Source organism: Lynx canadensis, chromosome B2 (genome assembly GCF_007474595.2).
Source record: "Lynx canadensis isolate LIC74 chromosome B2, mLynCan4.pri.v2, whole genome shotgun sequence".
Lineage (NCBI taxonomy): Eukaryota > Metazoa > Chordata > Mammalia > Carnivora > Felidae > Lynx > Lynx canadensis.
Window position 1 is genome coordinate 121,276,641 of NC_044307.1, and position 20,015 is coordinate 121,296,655.

Here is a 20,015-nt window from a genome sequence, read left to right on the forward strand (position 1 = left end):
CCTCCCCGTTCATGCTCTGTCTCTCTCTGTCTCAAAAATAAATAAACGTTAAAGAAATTTAAAAAAGAAAAAAAAAATAAACATGCCTTTATCACATACATAAAAAAGCCCCTCTAGGTCATCAGCCATTGATATTGTCTTTGACTTCCATGTTCCTTTCATAGATAGGGCCCTGCTCAGTCAGGGGTTCAGAGCTCAGCTGTTACCATATAAGGGGCGGGGGGGAGACACACAGAGGCTAAAAGCTGTTTTTAGATGTTTGAAGCAACGTGGGAGGCTTGCAACCTCCATGTGTTTACAACGTAAGCCACAGCGAGCAGCACAAAGAACCTAGAGAATCGGTGACTCATTCAGGCACCTGTGAGGGTGCCACTTGGCGTTATCGGGGTACTCCACCAGCTGGAAGCCAGCCTCTGTCCCCAGACGAACTGACAGCTTGTAGATCTTGCGCAGAACGGGGCCTCTTTCACTGTTACGTTTTGCTCTTGGAGTGAAAGCAAACTTACGACTCGCAGGGGAGCTGCGGGGAGGGATGAGCTTAGTAGCACTCAGTCTTGGCAGGAGGGCAGCCGCCACAGACACGGGATGCGATCTAATAAGCACGTGTGTTCTTACAGTACGCCTCACGGCCAGGCCACTTTATCTTCAGTAATCCCGATCTATGTCCCAGAATCACATTATTTGGCTGTGGATCAGACCCCGTGCATTCTTGGCTCGGGGCATAATGAAACGTGATCTCAAGACAAGATAGGATCCTGACCTGGAGAGGCACTGATGTATTTCTCTCTGCGGCAGCACGAACGTTAAATGTAAGAGGGCATCGGGAAAATCTATTTAACGTGCTGCTGGTAGAGAAGTTCAAACATTGCCTTCCGTGTATGGAATCTTGCCTCCATAGCTTAGGATCGCTGACAGGAACAAATTTATGTGAAATATAAAAGAACATCAGAAAACAAAGCTTCAGTTAATAGGCGGCAGTAGCCCTGACTGTATTTACTGTCACTGGCAGTAGTCGTTTCTCTTTGAGAAAGCGCTGCATGCTATTATACCCATCATTCAAAGGGCCATTTATCAGGAAAAGCCCTTCAGGGTACAATAATGTTAAAAGAAAAAACCTTTGTGCTTACAGAGTGTGGTGAATGGGACTCAGTACGTTGTCTGTTCTCCTTCTTTGAACAAGCCCAGAGCTGTGGGCCAGAATCTCTGTGACCTAGGGAGGGTCACTGGGAGGGCAGGCTTCTAGAAGGCTCTAGGCAAATCAGGGCGGAATCCCTACAGCCACTGATGATCAGAAAGCGGCTGGTGTTGGATGCAATAATGGGAAAAGGAATCATTTCCTTTGGAAAACCTGACTTTCTTGCTATGAAGTCACATATATGTCCTGTAATCTCTTAAGGCAGCGATAACTCTTTTCCAACCTCATCCTATTTGCTATGACTGAAACTCTGGCTTGTACCGCAGTGAGCCCTTTTCAAAATATAAACTGTTCTTAAGTTCACTGTTCACACCAGGGACACATATGTGTATTGGACAAGTCAAAGTCCTGGCTGCAGAGAATAGAAAAAAAAAAAAAAAAAAGTACAGGGTGGCTGGGGAGGAGAAATGAAAATTCTTTGGCTTTATTTGAAAATACCTAAGAGGTTCCAGTCAGTATAGGCACTTTTGTATTTTTTTTTTTTTTTTTTTTTTAAATTTTTTTTTTTTTTCAACGTTTATTTATTTTTTTGGGGACAGAGAGAGACAGAGCATGAACGGGGGAGGGGCAGAGAGAGAGGGAGACACAGAATCGGAAACAGGCTCCAGGCTCTGAGCCATCAGCCCAGAGCCCGACGCGGGGCTCGAACTCACAGACCGCGAGATCGTGACCTGGCTGAAGTCGGACGCTTAACCGACTGCGCCACCCAGGCGCCCCGGCACTTTTGTATCTTGATGTAATACAATTTAAAAGATATCTCCAAGCTAAATCTCCCAAAGTTCCCCAAAGAGGAAACACACACACACACACACACACACATACACTTATATACACATTATATATATACATATATATACACTTACATACACTTATATACACATTAATATATACATATAATATATATATGTGTGTGTGTATATATCTATTTATGTGTATATATATGTGTGTGTGTGTGTGTATATATATATATATATATATATATTCCGTATCTTCAAGGAAATAGTTTGTCTTCTTTTTTTGGAAAGAAAAATGACAATGAAATTCTTTTTTTTACCTGTGATAAAATGTTCAGGTTTGGTAACTTGATTTGTCCTATAGAGAGTATGGATTTATGAAAAAGGCAGAAATAGTCAAACACTGCCACCTGCTGTCACTTTTTCCATATTTACTGTTAAAACAAGTTTATTTGGCCTTGGTCACATAGAGGCGAAGAAGCTGTTGTTCCCAGGTTTCAGCTGGCATCTGAATCACCTGGTGGGTTTTGAAACCCACTCCAGGGTTTTTGATTTGGTCGGTCTGGGTGGGACCGGAGAATTTGCATTTCTAACAAGTTCTCCCGTGCTGCTGCTGCTGGTTCAGCCCTGATCTATTTAAAAATGCCAAGGATGCCCTTCGTTTGCTTGCCTAAAGGTTTTCAGACAAAAGAACTCGGCTTCGATGGCTCTGTGAAGATTTACATTTTACCGCTTATTCTAATCTATCCTACGTGAGGACATAGGAAGAATAAGTTGTCTGTGAAAGCCAAATCTGAAGGAGTGTGATCAGAGGTGTAATCAATCAGGTGTACCCGTTGCTGTGCTTGAAGCTGAATGATTATAACAGAAGATCATGGGATGAACTGAACTGCAGGGGATTGTTTATATAAAGAAATGGCTTGGCCTGGAATGTGAAGGACCCACCCATATGTTAGAAAACTGCTCTCAAATCAAATGGATAGTGCTGGTCTTTGAAGGTCTGGGCAGAGTCCCAATTTCTCTGCCTCTCTTTCATATGCCACATGTTAATTTGTCTTCAAGATTCACTTACTCTAAAAAAGCAGATGGTCAGGAGTGTGAAATTTTGGTGGTATTAAGTGCTCTCATTTTTGTCATCACCAATGTTTTCAGTAAAACTGGAGACTTCATTGATGAAATAACTCACTGAGCAAACCTCAGCTTTTGAACTTCGGAAACTGACAAGAAGAGAAGGAATGTGTTTTACCGCTATTTTTTTTTTATTGCGGTGAAAAAACACATGACATGAAATTTACCGTCTTGACCATTTTTAAGTAAATGGTTCAGCAGTGCTAAGTATATTCACATTGTTGTACAACAGATTTCTAGAATGTTTTCATCTTGTAAACTGAAACTGTGACCATCAAACACTAATGCCCTCCCCTTCGTCATTTCCGCCCTTGACAACCACCTTTCTACTTTATCTACAATTTTGACTACTTTATAAATTTCATCTGAGTAGATTATATAGTATTTGTCTTTCTATGATTGGGTTAGTTCATTTTGTCTAATTTCCTTGAGGATCGCCCATGTACATCCATCCATCACATGTGACAAAATTTCCTTCTTTTTTAAGGCTGCATAGCCTTCCATTGTATGTATATCCACATTTTCTCTCTATGTTCATCTGATGATAGATTGGTTGCTCCCTCCTCTTGGCTATTGTGAATAATGCTGCATAGAACATGGATGTACAAATATCTTTTTAAGACTCTGCTTTGAATTCTTTTGGGTATATACCCACAAGTGGGATTGCTGAATCATAAGGTAATTTAAAAAAATTTTAGAGTAAACTCTATACTATTTTTCATATGACTGTACCATTTTACATATTCACTAACAATGTAGAAGGATTCCAATTTCTCCATATCCTCACCAATACTTTTTATTGCCAATAACTTTTTTTTCTGTTTACTTTATAGTAGTTGTGCTAATGGGTGTGAGGTGATATTCATTGTGGCTTTGATTTGCTTTCCTTTTATGATACGTCATGATGAGCATCTTACATGCCATTATATTGGCTATTTGTATATCAGCTTTGGAGAAATGTTTATTCAAATCCTTTACCGATATTTAAATTTAGTTACATGATTTTCTTGTTGTTGTTGACTTGTAGCTCTTTATATATTCTGGATGTTCACCCATATCAAATATATAATTTGCAAATATTTTCTCCCATTCTACAGATTGCCTTTTCACTTTGCTGATTGTGACTCTTGATGCAAAAAGTTTTTAAATTTGATGTAGTCCCATTTGTCTATTTTTGCTTATGTAGTCTATGCTTTGTTGTCATAGCCAAGAAATCATTGTCAGATCCAATGTCGAGAAGTGTTTCCCCTGTACTTTCTTCTAAGAGTTTTATCACTTGGGGTCTTCTGTTTAGGTCTTTAATACATTTCAGTTTAGTTTTTGTAGAAAGAAAAATAAGGGTCCAACTTCATTTTTTTGCATGTGGATACTTAGTTTTCCTAATACCATTTGTTAAAGAGATGGTCCTTTCCCCCATTGAATGGTCTTGGCATTCTTGTCAAAAATCATTTCATCATACATGAGGGTTTATTTATAGACTCTCTATTCTATTCTCTGTTCTCTATTATTTCTATTTGATTGTATTCGATTGTGTTGTATTCCATTCCATTCCATTCCATTCCATTCCATTCCATTCCACTCTATTGTCTGTCTTTATGCCAGTACCATAACGTTTTGATTATTGTAACTTTGCAATATGTTTTGAAATCAGAAAGTGTATGTCCTCCAACTTTATTCTTTTTCAAAGTTGTTTTGGCAATTCTGGGCCCCTTAAATTTTTATATGAACTTTTGGATGGGTTTTTCTTTTACTGTAAAAATAACATTGGGGTTTTGATAGGGACTGCTTTGAATCTGTCGATTGCTTTGGGTAGGATTGACATGTGACCAATATTTTCTTCTAATACATGAACATGCGATGTCTTTCCATTTATTTGTATCTTTTAAAATTTCTTGCAGCAATATTTTATAGTCTTTTAAATTTTTTAATGTTTATTTATTTTTGAGAGAGAGAGAGGGAGAGAGAGAGAGAGCCAGAGAGAGAGAGGGAGACACAGAATCCAAAGTAGGCTCCGGGCTCTGAGGTGTCAGCACAGAGCCTGATGCGGACTTGAACTCACAAACTGCAAGATCATGACCTGAGCTGAAGTCTGATGCCTAGCCAACTGACCACCCAGGTGCCCTGATATACTTTTCAATGTGTAATCTTTCACCTACTTGTATTCTACAACTTTTCTGACTTTATTGGTTTTTAACAGTGTATTATTTTTGGTAGAATCTTTAGGGTTTTATACAGTTTTTTAAAAGAATTTTATTTTATTTAAAAAAATTTTTTTAACTGAGAACAAACTGAGGGTTGATGGGGGGTGGGAGGGAGGGGAGGGTGGGTGATGGGTATTGAGGAGGGCACCTTTTGGGATGAGCACTGGGTGTTGTATGGAAACCAATTTGTCAATAAATTTCATATATTGAAAAAAAATAATAAATAAAAAAATAAATTTTTTTTAATGTTTATTTTTTGAGAGAGAAAGACAGAGCATGAGTGAGGAAGGGGCAGAGAGAGAGAGGGAGACACAGATGGCGAAGCAGGTTCCAGACTCTGAGCTGTCAGTACAGAGCCCGACATGGGACCTTAACTCACATGACCTGAGCTGAAGTCAGGCACCCAGCCGACTGATCCTCCTGGGTGCCCCTAGGGTTTTCTACTCTTATGTTGATGTTAGCTGTGGGTTTTCATATATGGTCTTTTTATGTTGAGATGGTTGCCTTTTATTCCTAATCTGTTGTGGGAGTTTTTATCATAAAAAGGTGTTAATATTTGTCAAATGCTTTTTCTGATTCAATTAAGATGCTGTGTGGCTTTTGTCCTTCATTCTGTTAATGTAGTGTATTACATTGAGTGATTTTCATTATGTTGAAAACTCTTGTCTTACAGGGCTTTAATCATTTCTTTAAGTGAAATGATTCTGTTATTTTTTTCCCTTCAAAATGATCTGACAAGATATTAGCGCTGGGGGAACTGCGTAAAAGATAGTGGGATATTTCTGTGTTATTCCTAACAACTGCATGTGATTCATCAATAATCTGAAAATAAAACTTTTTTTTTTAAATGACCTTAAGTACATAATATTAAATCAGAACACATTCATGAGATCCCATGTGTCTGGGAAAAAAAAAATTGCTATTCTTCTAAGTGAGCAAAAGTATAACTTCAGCTGACTCTTGAACGACACAGGTTTGAACTGTGTGGGGCCACTGCCTTGAAGATTTTTTTCCAATAAATATAAGTACAGTACTGTAAATGTATTTTTCCTTCTTATGATTTCCTTAGTGACATTTCCTTCTCTCTAGCTTACTTTAAAAATTCAGTATATAATACTGTAACATACAAAATATGTGTTAATCGACTGTTTATATTATTGGTAAGGTTTCCAGTGAACAGTAGGCTATTAGTAGTTCAGTTTGGACGAGTCAGGAGTTATACATGGATTTTCAACTGTGGGGGAGGTTGGTGCCACTAGCCTTTGTATTGTTTGTTCAAGGGTCAATCGTATTTTCTAATAGTTTAAGTAATTGTGCCTTCCACATGCTTCCGCGGGTTCTTGCTCGCTCTCATTTTCCTCTTCACTTTTCCTTTCATTCTTGCCGTTCTCCATTTCTTCCTCTCTTATATGCTTGTTCGTACGCTCTCACGCTAGTTTTTTGAGGACTAGGAAACACAGTTTTCTGGTTCCATTTTGCTCTGATTATTGCAGGAATTATCTATATCTATGGTCATGAGTGAACCAATATGAAATCTCACCTGACTTTGAGACAGATTCAAGTCATTATTGCATTTTGAATTTTAACCAGATTTCATTCTATAGCACCGTATTTCCCAATTTGAAATCTTTAGTAACTGTATATGGATTTACGTGGGGACTAATGACAAAGGAGCTAAAACTTCTTCTAAGAGTGGGGAGCCTGGGTGGCTCAGTCAGTTAAGTGTCTGGCTTCAGCTCAGGTCATGATCTCACAGTTCGTGGGTTCAAGCCCCGCACCGGGCTCTTTGCTGACAACTCAGAGCCTGGAGCCTGCTTCAGATTCTGTGTGTCCCTCTCTCTTTCCGCCCTTCTCCCACTAGTGTTCTGTCTCTTTCAAAAATAAGTAAATTAAAAAAATAAAAATAAATAAAACTCCTCTAAGAGTAAACAAAATGTCACACACACTTCAAGAATAAAGGCAAACTTCTGTCTCTACTGTATAGTGTTATTTCTTATGGATTTTTATAATCTAATGAAAATTTGTTAGCCCTTTAGGGCTGCTGGGGAATCAGCATGGTAAGACCAGTGAGGTCAGGTAGAAATGGGTTCAAATTTTAATTTCGGCATTAGTCATCTTTGAGATCTTGGAAACTTTTTTTTTTTTTTTGAAAACTAGTTATGCATTTATAAAATGGGGCTATGTAGTGTATAAATTCAGCCATCTATAAATCTGTAGTAGATTCATCACTGGTAAAATTTTTAAATGGCCACAAATTCTTTCCTGTCCTAGATCCAGAGTAACTTTGAAACTCCTCCAATCAAAATTTCTCTCCAGCTTTTTCATTTGGACCGATCCTGTGACTCGCTTTAACCAACAGGAGAGTTGCAAATGTAACGCAAGCAGAAACGTGGAGAGTACTTATGCTCTGGGACCTGATGGCTTGATGCTCTTGGAATGAAGCTGCCAAGCTGCGGAAACTGCGAGCGGTCAAGCAATTTGTTATTAAGAATTTCAAACTTTAGGGGCACCTGGGTGGCTCTGTTCTTTAAGCGTCCAACTTTGGCTCAGGTCATGATCTCACAGTTTATGGGTTCGAGCCCTGCATCAGGCTCTGTGCTGACAGCTCAGAGCCTGGAGCCTGCTTTGGATTCTGCGTCTCCCTCTCTCTCTGCCCCTCCCTTGCTGGTGTTCTGTTTCTCTCTCTCAAAAATAAATAAAAACTTTTAAAAAAAATTGAAAAAAAAGAATTTCAGACTTTAAGAGAAAAACAATGATATCTGGTTTCTTAAGTGAACTTGTACAAACTCAAGTATGTTTATAGTCTCTAAAGAAAAACTAAAAGTCTCTCCCATCAAATTACATTTCAACTATATTGAACTCCTGTAATGGGGAGTGTCTAATCAGTGCACATTTACCATCTTTTTACTTGCTAGAAAATTCTTAGCCTATTCTTTTCCTGCGGTTTTAATTATACAGGTGTTAATTAATTTTGCCTTCATGTAGATCACTGAATACCAAGGAGCCTCCACATACATAGACAATGTTTTAGGGTTTTTTAAGTGTGGCATCTCCTGATTGTGCTATATTCAAAGAGATGCAAAAAATGTGAATGCTCAAGAAAGAATATGCATTGTTAACCTTTCTGGAAATTATTCTGCATAGCTGATAGGCATTTCTCAAATCCTTTCCCCAGTATATGAAATTATATAGCCTTTGTTCAGCCCATGATAAACTTCTATCAAAGCTTTTAGTGGCTTCGAAAGCTGCCCAATTGTCATTCTGAGAAGAGTTGGTTTATTTTGTCATGCCTTTCTCTTTCTTTCTTTCTTTCTTTCTTTCTTTCTTTCTTCTTTCCTTCTTTCTTTTTTTGTGTCTGTTTCTGCTCTTTTATCTGCACCCATTAAAAAATGTTAATCATTCAGTTCCTGTTTCTTTCCCCAACTTATCCACAATGGGAGAGATTTATGTATATGAAGCTCAAGATTTGCAGTTGAAGAAAAGGTACACGAATATAATACTACTAAGTAGTATTGCAGAATGATTGATATGACCCACAGTGCTCTTTCAGTGGAGCATATTTTTTCAAGTAAGTTTTGCTTCTTTAAGCCAGAAGGTTTTTTTTTTTTTTCCAAAATGGGTTAAACATATGTTAACACCTTATTAGAATACCATTCTACGGACCATTGGCCAATGGAAATGTCAGTTTCACAAGGTGTGAACACATGTATTCATGAAGGAGGTGTGTCCATTATCATCATTATCATCATCAACAATTAACTTTTATCACACACTGCCTAGGTGCCAAGCATTGTGCTAAGTACCTGATGAGTACTTCCTTGCCTTACCTCTTAGCAACTGCCCCAGCTATTCCTGGAAAAGGTTCAAGGCAAAAGACTGTAGCTCCTTAATGGAAGAAAATTGCCTCCATAATCCTAACTGCTCTTTAAGGATAGATTGTGGGCATTGAAGGCCTGTTGTGTTCTGCTCAGAACTTTGCTGTGTTTGAAAGAACACCAAGGGGCGCCTGGGTGGCGCAGTCGGTTAAGCGTCCGACTTCAGCCAGGTCACGATCTCGCAGTCCGTGAGTTCGAGCCCCGCGTCAGGCTCTGGGCTGATGGCTCGGAGCCTGGAGCCTGTTTCCGATTCTGTGTCTCCCTCTCTCTCTGCCCCTCCCCCGTTCATGCTCTGTCTCTCTCTGTCCCAAAAATAAATAAACGTTGAAAAAAAAAAAAAATTTTAAGAAAGAACACCAATGGCGGGCCTGAATCTCTGTTAGAGACTGAGATTTGGAAAACTTGTTGTGGCTGAGTGAGAGAACTTAGGACTCTTTGGGTAATAAGGCAAGAGGTAATGCAACAAGAAGAAAGGAGTGGTACAGAGAAGGAGTCAGCAAATGCCAAGTGTTCAGGAACTTGAGAAGTATGGACCAGATTCTAGTGATTTGGAGGTCAAAGCAAACAAGGACATTGTGTCCAGTATTTCATGGAACAATTAGTTTAAGGGACCTGTCACTAATGAATAATTACTAGATACTTTTAAATTACTTTAAAAAGAAATAATCAGAAGACATATACAATAATGTTTTGCATACACGTATATGTATATCTATCTAGGCTCAGCAAAGGCATAATGTTGAAGTGAATTATGTTATATCCATATGGTGATATATTATGGAACCTTGTAAAAATCACATTTATAATCATAACGAAAAAGAAAAATGCTCACAATATTATAGAAAAGTAAAGTACTATATAAATGCAGAATGAGCCAAATTTTAATAGGGAAAATTAGAAAACTGTACATCAAATGTTTATTTTTTGAGAGAGAGAAAGAAAGAGAGAGAGAGACAGAGTGCAAGCAAGAAAGGAGCAGAGAGAGAAGAGACACAGAATCCGAAGCAGGCTCCGGGCTCCAAGCTGTCGGCACAGAGCCTGACCCTGGGCTCAAACCCAGGAACCATGAGATCGTGACCTGGGCCAAAGTCAGAAGCTTAACCAACTGCCACTCAGGCACCCCTGGAACACTATATACATCAAAATATTACCAGAGGTTCTCTCTAGCTCATAAGATGATAAAATATTATTTTCTCCCTTCATTTTTATGTAATTTTATCACTTTTACAATGAATACGTTTCACTTCTTGGAGATTATACTTTTTAGACTTTAATTCATAAGGTATCATTTTAATTAAAAAATAATGTAAATAGTACAAAACTCATATTTGGGGAATATGTGAATAAATGATAAATGTTATAAAAAAAAGAGTACAGCAGATTCAAGTAAGGAATCAAATAAGGAAGCTCAGATTTTAGCATGTCAAAAAGATCTACGATTGTCTCTGTTTATTTATTTATTTTAAAATGCTTATTTATTTATTTATTTTGAGAGAGAGAGAGAGCGCGCGCGCGCGCACGAGCAGGGCGGACGGGGAGAGGGGCAAAGGGAGGAGAGAGACAGAATCCCAAGCAGGGGCCATGTCCAGCATGGAAGTAAACCTGTAGAGCTGGAAACAGGGCTCGATCTCAAGACTGGGAGATCATGACCCGAGATCAAGAGTTAGATGCTTAGTGTCATAAAGCAGTAACAAGAAATAAAACAGGCTGAAAAAAAAAAAGTCAGATGCTTAATCAACTGAGCCATCCAGGCGCCCCTAAAATTATTTCATTTGTTATGTACTCTCTGCCATAAAAGCTTAGCAACCCATTAGAATAATAATCCAGTGTTACAATTAAAAATCTTGCAATGGAGGTCAGGTCATAATCCTTTGAAAATAACAATAAAAACAAAACAAAGCAAAATAAAAGAAGATAAAATGCATAATAAATACAAAAATGAAATAAAAATCTTGGTCTAAGTTAGAATTACCTTTAACCACTTAATAAATGTAGTCTAGATCAAGGACTCACAACCTGAGGGGGTGGTTACAGAATTATGACAAATGCTTCAAATGCATGTAGTCACCAAGCACTACCTGCCTCCTGCAAAATATCTCACACATATGCACTATCATTTTCCAAATATATTTTGAATTGAATATCATTTAATACCAAGGAACATTTTAAATTTTTTAGATGTGATAATGGCATTTGGTATTTTTTTTTAAAAAATGTTCTTTTTGAGACATACACATATCTACAGGTGAAACAACATGATGTAGGATTTGCTTTAAAAATATTTCAACAGGGGTGCCTGGGTGGCTGGGTCGGTTGAGTGTCCGACTTTGGCTCAGGTCGTGATCTCGTGGTTCACGGGTTCGAGCCCCGTGTCTGGCTCTGTGCTGACAGCTCAGAGCCTGGAGCCTGCTTTGGATTCTGTGTCTCCCTCTCTCTCTCTCTGCCCCTCCCCTGCTCATGCTCTGTCTCTCTCTGTCTCAAAAATAAACATAAACATTAAAAAAATAAAAATATTTCAACAAAGGAAAGAAAAAGGAATGGTCAAGCAAAAGTAACAAAGTATTGATAATTGTCGAGGTTATATAGAGGCTCCCTTATACTATTCACTCCACTTTAGTGAATGCTTGCGATTTTTCATTGATATATATATTTTTAAATTTAAGTCAGTCATTATATACAAACCCTGGCAATTGTTGAATTGGGTAACTTAAAAACAGAACAATTAATTTTTTCAGAAAAACATTTAATGGAGAAAAACATTTAATTTTCTATTTTGTAAAAGTGTTATCTCAGTTTTCAGGATGCCTTTTTTATCTGTTAGTGACTCTTGCAGTCATATGAGGTTACAGGTCCCATGGTCAAGTAGCCAACTTACCAAGAATGTATATTTCATGCCTATGCCTTGCACATAGTCAATTTCTAGGCACAGAGTCAAGCATTGCAAAGTAGCAATAAAAGGAGCGATCTTGGTGGTTCCGCAGTGCTCCCCAAAAAAAGATCATGGATGATAGAAACCATTGCTCTGAAGAGCTGAATGAGAATCTATTTTATTCCTCGGGTAAAATATTGGTCTCAGAAACCCAGGATTACGATTTTTTTGAAAAAGGAAACCAACTTACAATGATAACAAATTGCCAATGAGCAAATGGTTTATAATACTTGGAAGTAAAACATTGCCTGTTTGACAAATGAACATTGATTCTTAAATAACTGTAGCCACAGAGACAGCAGGTTCAAGGGGTTTACCAAGATCAGAGGCCATCTCTCAGGGAAGCAATTCAAACCGCTTACACAATTTTGCTGGAGGTAAAAAACCAAAAAGAATACAAGAGTTTTTAATGGTTTTTAATTGAATTTGACTAGATTACGATTACTTGTGCTCACTCAGAAAGATGTCCTCAAGTCTACAAATTTCAGGACAATTCGTATTGTTTTAACAAAAATGAGAAAGATGGGTCTTCCGGGAAGACATAAAGTGCAATCTGTGATTTTCCATTTTATTCACTTCATTATTAACCTTGGTCACCAACCATGAGAAATCAGCCATTATTCTCAGTGCTGACCACCAAACCTTGATTCCCCTTGCAAAATGTGTCACACTTGAGATTTATAGAGAAAATGCATTCATAGTATGATTGAAATTTTAGAAGATGCCCAGGAGCCTCTTTTGAATGCCATTTTATATACTAAGCAAATAAGGAACATTCTATTATGCTTCTTTGATTTTTATTTCTTATTTTCATTTGTTCAAGCTTCTGACAGCCCGTTATAGAACAGAAACTTAAAAGCCACATCGTTACCTTCGTCAGTCACATAAATGACTGACCTGGTCTCAGTTTATCTACCCTCCAGTTTTTAGAATGTACCTTTATCATTCAGCAGTTCGCTCCCACAGCAAAGTATTTTTAAATCACTTTTCTTTTGTTAACAAATACATCCTGCACTGGATGCTAAGAATACAAAAATGAATAAGACACAGTCTCTGATTTTAAGGGGCTCTAATACAAATGGGATATGTAGATGTGGAAACGACTAACACAACTCCAGCAGCTAAGTGCTGCAGTAGAGATATGCAAAGGCGTGGTTTCAGAGAATGAGAATGAGATTAAAAGTAATTAAAATAACAGTTTCAGGAGTCTGAAATTGTACAGGTACCGCTTACTGACCTCTAACATACAAAGAGGGAGAGGATATATAGGTAGGAAAAAAAGCAAACTAATTTCCAAAGAACTTCACTGCATCATCCAACTCAAAGAAAGCTCTGGGACTCTTCAGGCTCTGGGCCAATCTGAATTAGGGATATGATTTTGGTCTGCAAGCACGTCAGATCCTGAGATGGTGGTGAGGATTCTAAGAAGACAAGACAGAAACAAACATGAAACATGGAGGGTGTGGAACCGTGGCTTCACAAATTCCTTCCATATCTGCATTTCTCAGGCAGCTTCTCTTTCAGTCCCTGATGCACTTTGGTTCAGATCTCAACCCCCTTTGTTTATCACTATTTGGGTTTTATGACCCAGTCCGTTCCTGGACTGCTTCCTTCATTGCTAGCTGAACCCCCAAGGACACTGTCTGGTAATTTACCTCTAGGATCACCTACTCCAGCTGTGCCTTATTGCCAAGGCCAGGCCGGGGGAACTGTTGGTCTTTTACCACTTGAGGAAGGACAGGGGCCATGCTATGGTATGGGGGTGTCACCATCTCCTTCCTCTAGGCCACCAGACTGAATTATAACACACCTTTTCCAGGGCATCTGGCTCTACATTTTGCACGTTCTCATTCCTGCCGCAAGCGTCCGTGTCCTCAGGGTTTTTCCTTGCCCTGTTTCTCTGACTGAATCATTCATTCCAACCAACATTTTCTTTTAAAATTCTTTTTAAACATTTATTCATTTTTGAGAGGCAGAGAGAACACGAGCGGGGGAGGGCAGAGAGAGAGGAAGACACAGAATCTGAAGCAGGCTTCAGGCTCTGAGCTGTCAGCACACAGCCTGACGCCGGGCTCGAACTCACCAACCGTGAGATCATGACTTGAGCCGAAGTCAGACGCTTAACTGACTGAGCCCCCCAGGCGCCCCCCCCCCCGCCACAACATTTTCTGAACAGTGCCCAATGTTCCAGAGCTCTTCAGTTTCCTTTTCCAATTATTGATCCCCATAGGAATGAATGCCTCATCCCTCCAAGCCGATTTCTGCTGAGAGAAGTTAGTTCATCTATAAGAGAATAATTCGCAAGTACACTTGAGACAACTTCAAAGATTCCCAGAAACTTGGGAGAAGAATTCCCAAAGATCAAAAGGAAGCTGATCCTATGTTAAGCCGGAAGCAGAGGGAGTGAGATAAGAGGTTCCTCCAGCGGGTTCACAAGAATACCTCACCAAGTCCTTCCCTAGAAGAACTCCAATTGTTATTAAAATGGATTCAAAGGAGAAAACTGCATAAACCATTACTTTCCTCCTCTTCAGTAATACTGAAGTTTTAAATCTTCCAACTGGCAATACTCTGAAGGAACACCAGAGGGCGGGCGTTCCATTTTAACGTTTGGGAATCCCTCTAAAGTCCCGTCTCTCGGAGAACCCAATCTCACAGATGGATTCCTCTAAGAACTAGTCCACGAAATAAAGTGAGAAGGAGCATGCCTTGTAGAGAAACTGCGGTGTAACTTATTACCCTTCCGTATGAAGATATCATCTTGGACCGAATGTGTGCAAACTGCACGAATATGAGGATTATTCCAACTCTAAAAGGGGCCAACCTTGAAGAGTGGTCAAAGCTTTAGAAAACAGTGGTTTGCTTCATGCTGTGGTAGCTGCCCTGCTGGGAAAAGGATTCTTTTCTGCACCTTCCTACTTGGCAAGTGTGGTATTGTTACAAAGATCTAGGAGAAGCAATACTTTTCAGGGACAAAAAAAACTACAGGAAGTATCCCTGTTGCCACACAAAAACAAGTATACATAGATACATGCGTACCTGCATATAAGTGCATATAGGCAGATGTGTACTCACGTGTCTCTTTGCACAAATGAGAGCCCCTCAAAAACCATGATCATTCTCTCAAGTGTTAACGTTACAGATATTATTTCGTCATTACTTCACTACTCATTTACAGCACTTTTGCTGGTAAGTGGGGCTGAGAGTTTTGGTGACTGAAAGCTTAGCTCCTTTTCGCTGTCGCGGAAGAGTGTGTCACACGTGGATCGAGGGCCACCGGCTGTCCCTGAGGAAGGTGCCTTAAGCCCGCTCCCTCCAAGTGGCTCTTGCCATGTTCCCTTCTGCTACAACCTGCCCATATCCACCTGACTCCAGCACACCTGATCTCCGGATGCCTCATATAAATGAAAGTTTGTCAAAAAGTGCCAGAAACTAAGTATTAGAAAGAAAGTGACTGATTTGTTAATGAAAGTATACCCCTCCCCCTAATATCTCAACAATGATTTTAAAAAATGAACTGATCGGGTTAGTGGAGTTTTATTTATTTGTTTCTTCGTCTCTTTGTTTATTTGCAAACCTAGACTTCTTTTAATCTCCTCACAGAAGAACTCCTGAACTCCTTAAAACCTCTCTTAAAGATAAGCTAAGATGGTTACCTTTGTTCCCAAATGCCAAAGTTTTATTTTCTGGGAAGCTACATTTAATATTCAAAAATTATTCTGTGATTTCCCATATAATAACAGTTAGGGGGGTGTGCAAATACAATGGACTCAACATATACAAGTAGCTGAAGGGACTTGAACTTGTAAGTAAAGTCTTCTCAAACCCCAAAACATTTTAAGTACATTGAAAACATTTTTAAAATTCAAAAAATAACATTAAAGCCAAATAGCAAGTGATTGCGAGTTATGACTAATATCAGCAAAATCAATGGAGGTTCGACTAAGTTAAATCTACAAAAATCTGGGGTTGGGAATACTTATTCATAATTTCTACAGATGCCAAGGCACAAATATTCTACCTAGAGAATCTCTCATCAATATTCAGGCAGATATCAGATATATTGTGAGTTTGGTTTCAGACCACCTCAATAAAGTGAGCGAAAGAAATTTTTTGGTTTCCCAGTGCATATAAAAGTCATGTTTCTGCTATACCATAATCTATTAAGTGTGCAATAATAATAATATGTCTAAAATGTGCATAGTTAAGTAAAAAATACTTTATTGCTAAAAAAAAAAAAAATGGTTGCCATAATCTGAGCTTTCAGTGAGTTGCAATCTTTTTCTTGGTGGAGGGTCCTGCCTGGATGTTGATGGCTGCTCGCTGAGCAGGGCGGTGACTGCTGGAGGTTGAGGTGGCTGTGGCAATTTCCTAAAATAAGACAAAGTTCACAACACTGTTTGACTCTTGCTTTCAGACGCAAATTCTCTACAGCACGTGATGTTGTTTGATAGCATTTTACCTACGGTAGAACTTCGTTCAAAATCGGAGTCGATCCTCTCCAACCCTGCTGCTGCTTTATCAACCAAGTGTATGTAGTATTCTAAATCCTTTGTCGTCGTTTCAACAATCTTCGTGGCATCTTCACCAGGAGTAGATTCCATCTCAGGAAACCACCTTCTTGGCTCTTCCCTAAGAAGCGACTCGCCAGCCATTCAAGATTGACCATGAGATTGCAGCAATTCAGTCCCATCTTCAGGCTTCACTTCTAATTCTAGTTCTCCTGCTGTTTCCACCACACCTGCACTTAACTTCCTCCACTAAAGCCCTGAACCTGTCAGAGTCATCCCTGAGGGCTGGAATCAACTTCTTCCAAACTCCTCTTAATGTTGCTACTTTGACCTCTTCCCGTGAATCACCAATGTTCTTAATGGAATGTAGAATGGTGAATCCTTTCCAGAAGGTTTTCAAATTACTTTGCCCACATCCATCAGAGGAATCACTGTCTGTGGCAGCGATCACCTTATGAAATGTATTTCTTAAATTAAAAAATTTGAAAGTTGAAATGACTCCTTGATCCACGGGCTGCAGAATGGCTGTTGTGTTAGCAGACATGAATACAGCATTAATCTCATTGCACAGCTCCTTCAAAGCTCCTGGTTGGCCAGGTGCATTGTCAACGAGTAGTAATACTTTGAAAGGAACTTTTTTTTTCCGGTTTTCTTTTTCTGAGCGGTGGATCTCAACCGTGGCCCCAAACACCCAGTGGATCATGCTGTAAACAGATGTGCTGTCATCTGTCACATTTATAAATGTGGTTCCATTTATAAAGCACGGGCAGAGTAGATTTAGCATAATTCTTAAGGGCCCTCGGATTTTACAGATGGCAAGTGAACATTGGCTTCGACTGAAAGTCACCAGCTTCATGAGCCCCTAATAAGACGGGCAGCCTGTCCTTTGAAGCTTTGAAGACAGGCATTGACTTCTCTCTAGCTATACAAGTCTCAGATGGCATCTTCTTCCAGTAGAAGTCTTGTTTCGCTTACACTGAAAATCTATTGCTTAGTGTAGCCACCTTCGTGAATGATCGTAGCTACCTCTTCTGGAGAACTCGCTGTGGTTTCTACACCAGCACTTGTTGCTTCAACCTTGCACTTTTCTGTTACGGAGATGGCTTCTTCCCTTAAACTGCATGAACCAAGCTCTGCTAGCTGCAAACTTTTCTGCCACAGTTCCCTGTTCTCTTTCAGCCTTTGTAGAATTGAAGAGAGGGCTTTGCTCTGGATTAGCCTTTAGCTGAAGGGAATGTTGTAGCTGGTTTGATCTTCTATCCAGACCACTCAGATTTTCTCCCTATCAGTAGTCAGGCTCTTGGGCTTTCTTTTTGCTCATGTGTTCCCTGGAGTAGCACTTCGATTCCTTTCAAAAACGTTTCCTTTGGGGCGCCTGGGTGGCGCAGCCGGTTAAGCGTCCGACTTCAGCCAGGTCACGATCTCGCGGTCCGGGAGTTCGAGCCCCGCGTCAGGCTCTAGGCTGATGGCTCGGAGCCTGGAGCCTGTTTCCGATTCTGTGTCTCCCTCTCTCTCTGCCCCTCCCCCGTTCATGCTCTGTCTCTCTCTGTCCCAAAAATAAATAAACGTTGAAAAAAAAAAATTAAAAAAAAAAAAGTTTCCTTTGTGTTCACAACCTGGCTAACTGTTTGGTGCAAGAAGTCTAGCTGTCAGCCTATCTTAGCTTTTGATGTGCCTTCCTCACTAAACGCCATCATGTCTAGCTTCCGATTTAGAGTGAGAGGTGTATGACTTTCTTTCACTTGAACACTTCAAGGCCATTGTAGGGTTTTAATTGACTCCATTTCAACATTGTTGTGTCTCAGGGAGTAGGGTGGCCTGAGGAGAGAGATTGGGGAACACCCAGTTGGTGGAGCAGTTGGACACACACAGTGTTTTTCGATTAAGTTTGCTGTTCTAGGGGCGCCCGGGGGGCTCAGTCGGTTAAGCGTCTTGACTTCGGCTCAGGTCACGATCTCATGGTTGGTGAGTTCGAGCCCCGCGCTGGGCTGTGTGCTGACAGCTCAGAGCCTGGAGCCTGCTTCGGATTCTGTGTCTCCCTCTCTCTCTGCCTCTCCCCTGCTTAGGCACGTTTTCTCTCTCTCTCTCTCTCTCTCTCTCTCTTTCAAAGATAAACATAAAAAAAATTATTTTTTTGTTTGCTGTTCTATATGGGGCACTGTTCATGGTGCCCCATGACAATAGTAACATCAAAGATCATTGATCACAGATCACCATAACAAAGATAATAATAACGAATGACTTTGAAATACTATGAGAATTGTCAAAATATGACACAAAGACAAAAAGTGAGAAAAAAACCCTCAGAAAAATTGCTTCAATACACTTCCTTGGTACAGGGTGGCCACAAGCCTTTAATTTAAAAAAAAAAAAAAAAAAAAAAAAAAAAAAGCAGTATCTGTGAAGTTCAATAAAAACAAAGTGCAGTAAATGAGGTGTGCCTGGATAATGCCGTGTAAGCTAAATAAATCAGAATTGCAGCTTCAAAAGTTAACTGCATTTGGGGGGTGTTATGGCACAGGCTATATTTTAATGTATTAGAGAGTTTTGATCAGACAGATTTGATACTTGCTTAGTTTCTATTCTAGTGAATATTTCTTGCTTATCATCCGGTTTGCCTGAATCTCATTTTCCAAATCTGAACCAACAATTATAAAAAGCAAATATTATTAAATAACAAACAAGAAAATATGTCCAACTCCATACAGAAATGTAAATTAATGCATATTATATAGAAAAACCTTAAAAGATTGAAGTATTTTTAAATCAATGAAATACCCAGTTTTTAAAATTTTTTTTTTTAACGTTTATTTATTTTTGAGACAGAGAGAGACAGAGCATGAACGGGGGAGGGTCAGAGAGAGGGAGACACAGAATCGGAAACAGGCTCCAGGCTCTGAGCTGTCAGCACAGAGCCCGACACGGGGCTCGAACTCACGGACCATGAGATCATGACCTGAGCCGAAGTCGACCGCTTAACAGACTGAGCCACCCAGGCGCCCCCCCCCCCCAGTTTTTTAATAAAGATGGGATAAAACCAATATATTCACATAATTCTAGTTTTAATAAATGTTAAGGCGGTAATTTTGAAAAGCAATTTTGGCTAAGAGAGTTCAAAGGCAAGTTTTTATTCACTCAGAGAATTAAAAGATAAGTACCGAGTACCTGTAATACACTGGTTTAGGGTCTGGCTGGAAATCGATGGCTGGACTAATGTTATACACTAGATTTGTCCTCATGTTGCTTGCTGTCTGGTATTCTTTTAAATTGAAAGGAAACATTGTATGCACATACATATCCTCTGATATCCTCCAAACATAATCTAAATGCCCAACAATTGAAATGGGAAAAAGAAATTTTAGCTTATCAATATCTTGTAAAACCATATAACCACTAGAATTAAGAATAAAGCAAAAAGAAAAATGCTTCTGGCATGGTATTT

At 39.4% G+C, this 20,015-nt stretch overlaps 1 pseudogene; it reads right to left on the minus strand.

The window, feature by feature from the left end:
• Window positions 1-330: 330 nt before the first annotated feature.
• On the minus strand, window positions 331-18,334 carry LOC115515006 (annotated as a pseudogene).
• Window positions 18,335-20,015: the final 1,681 nt, after the last annotated feature.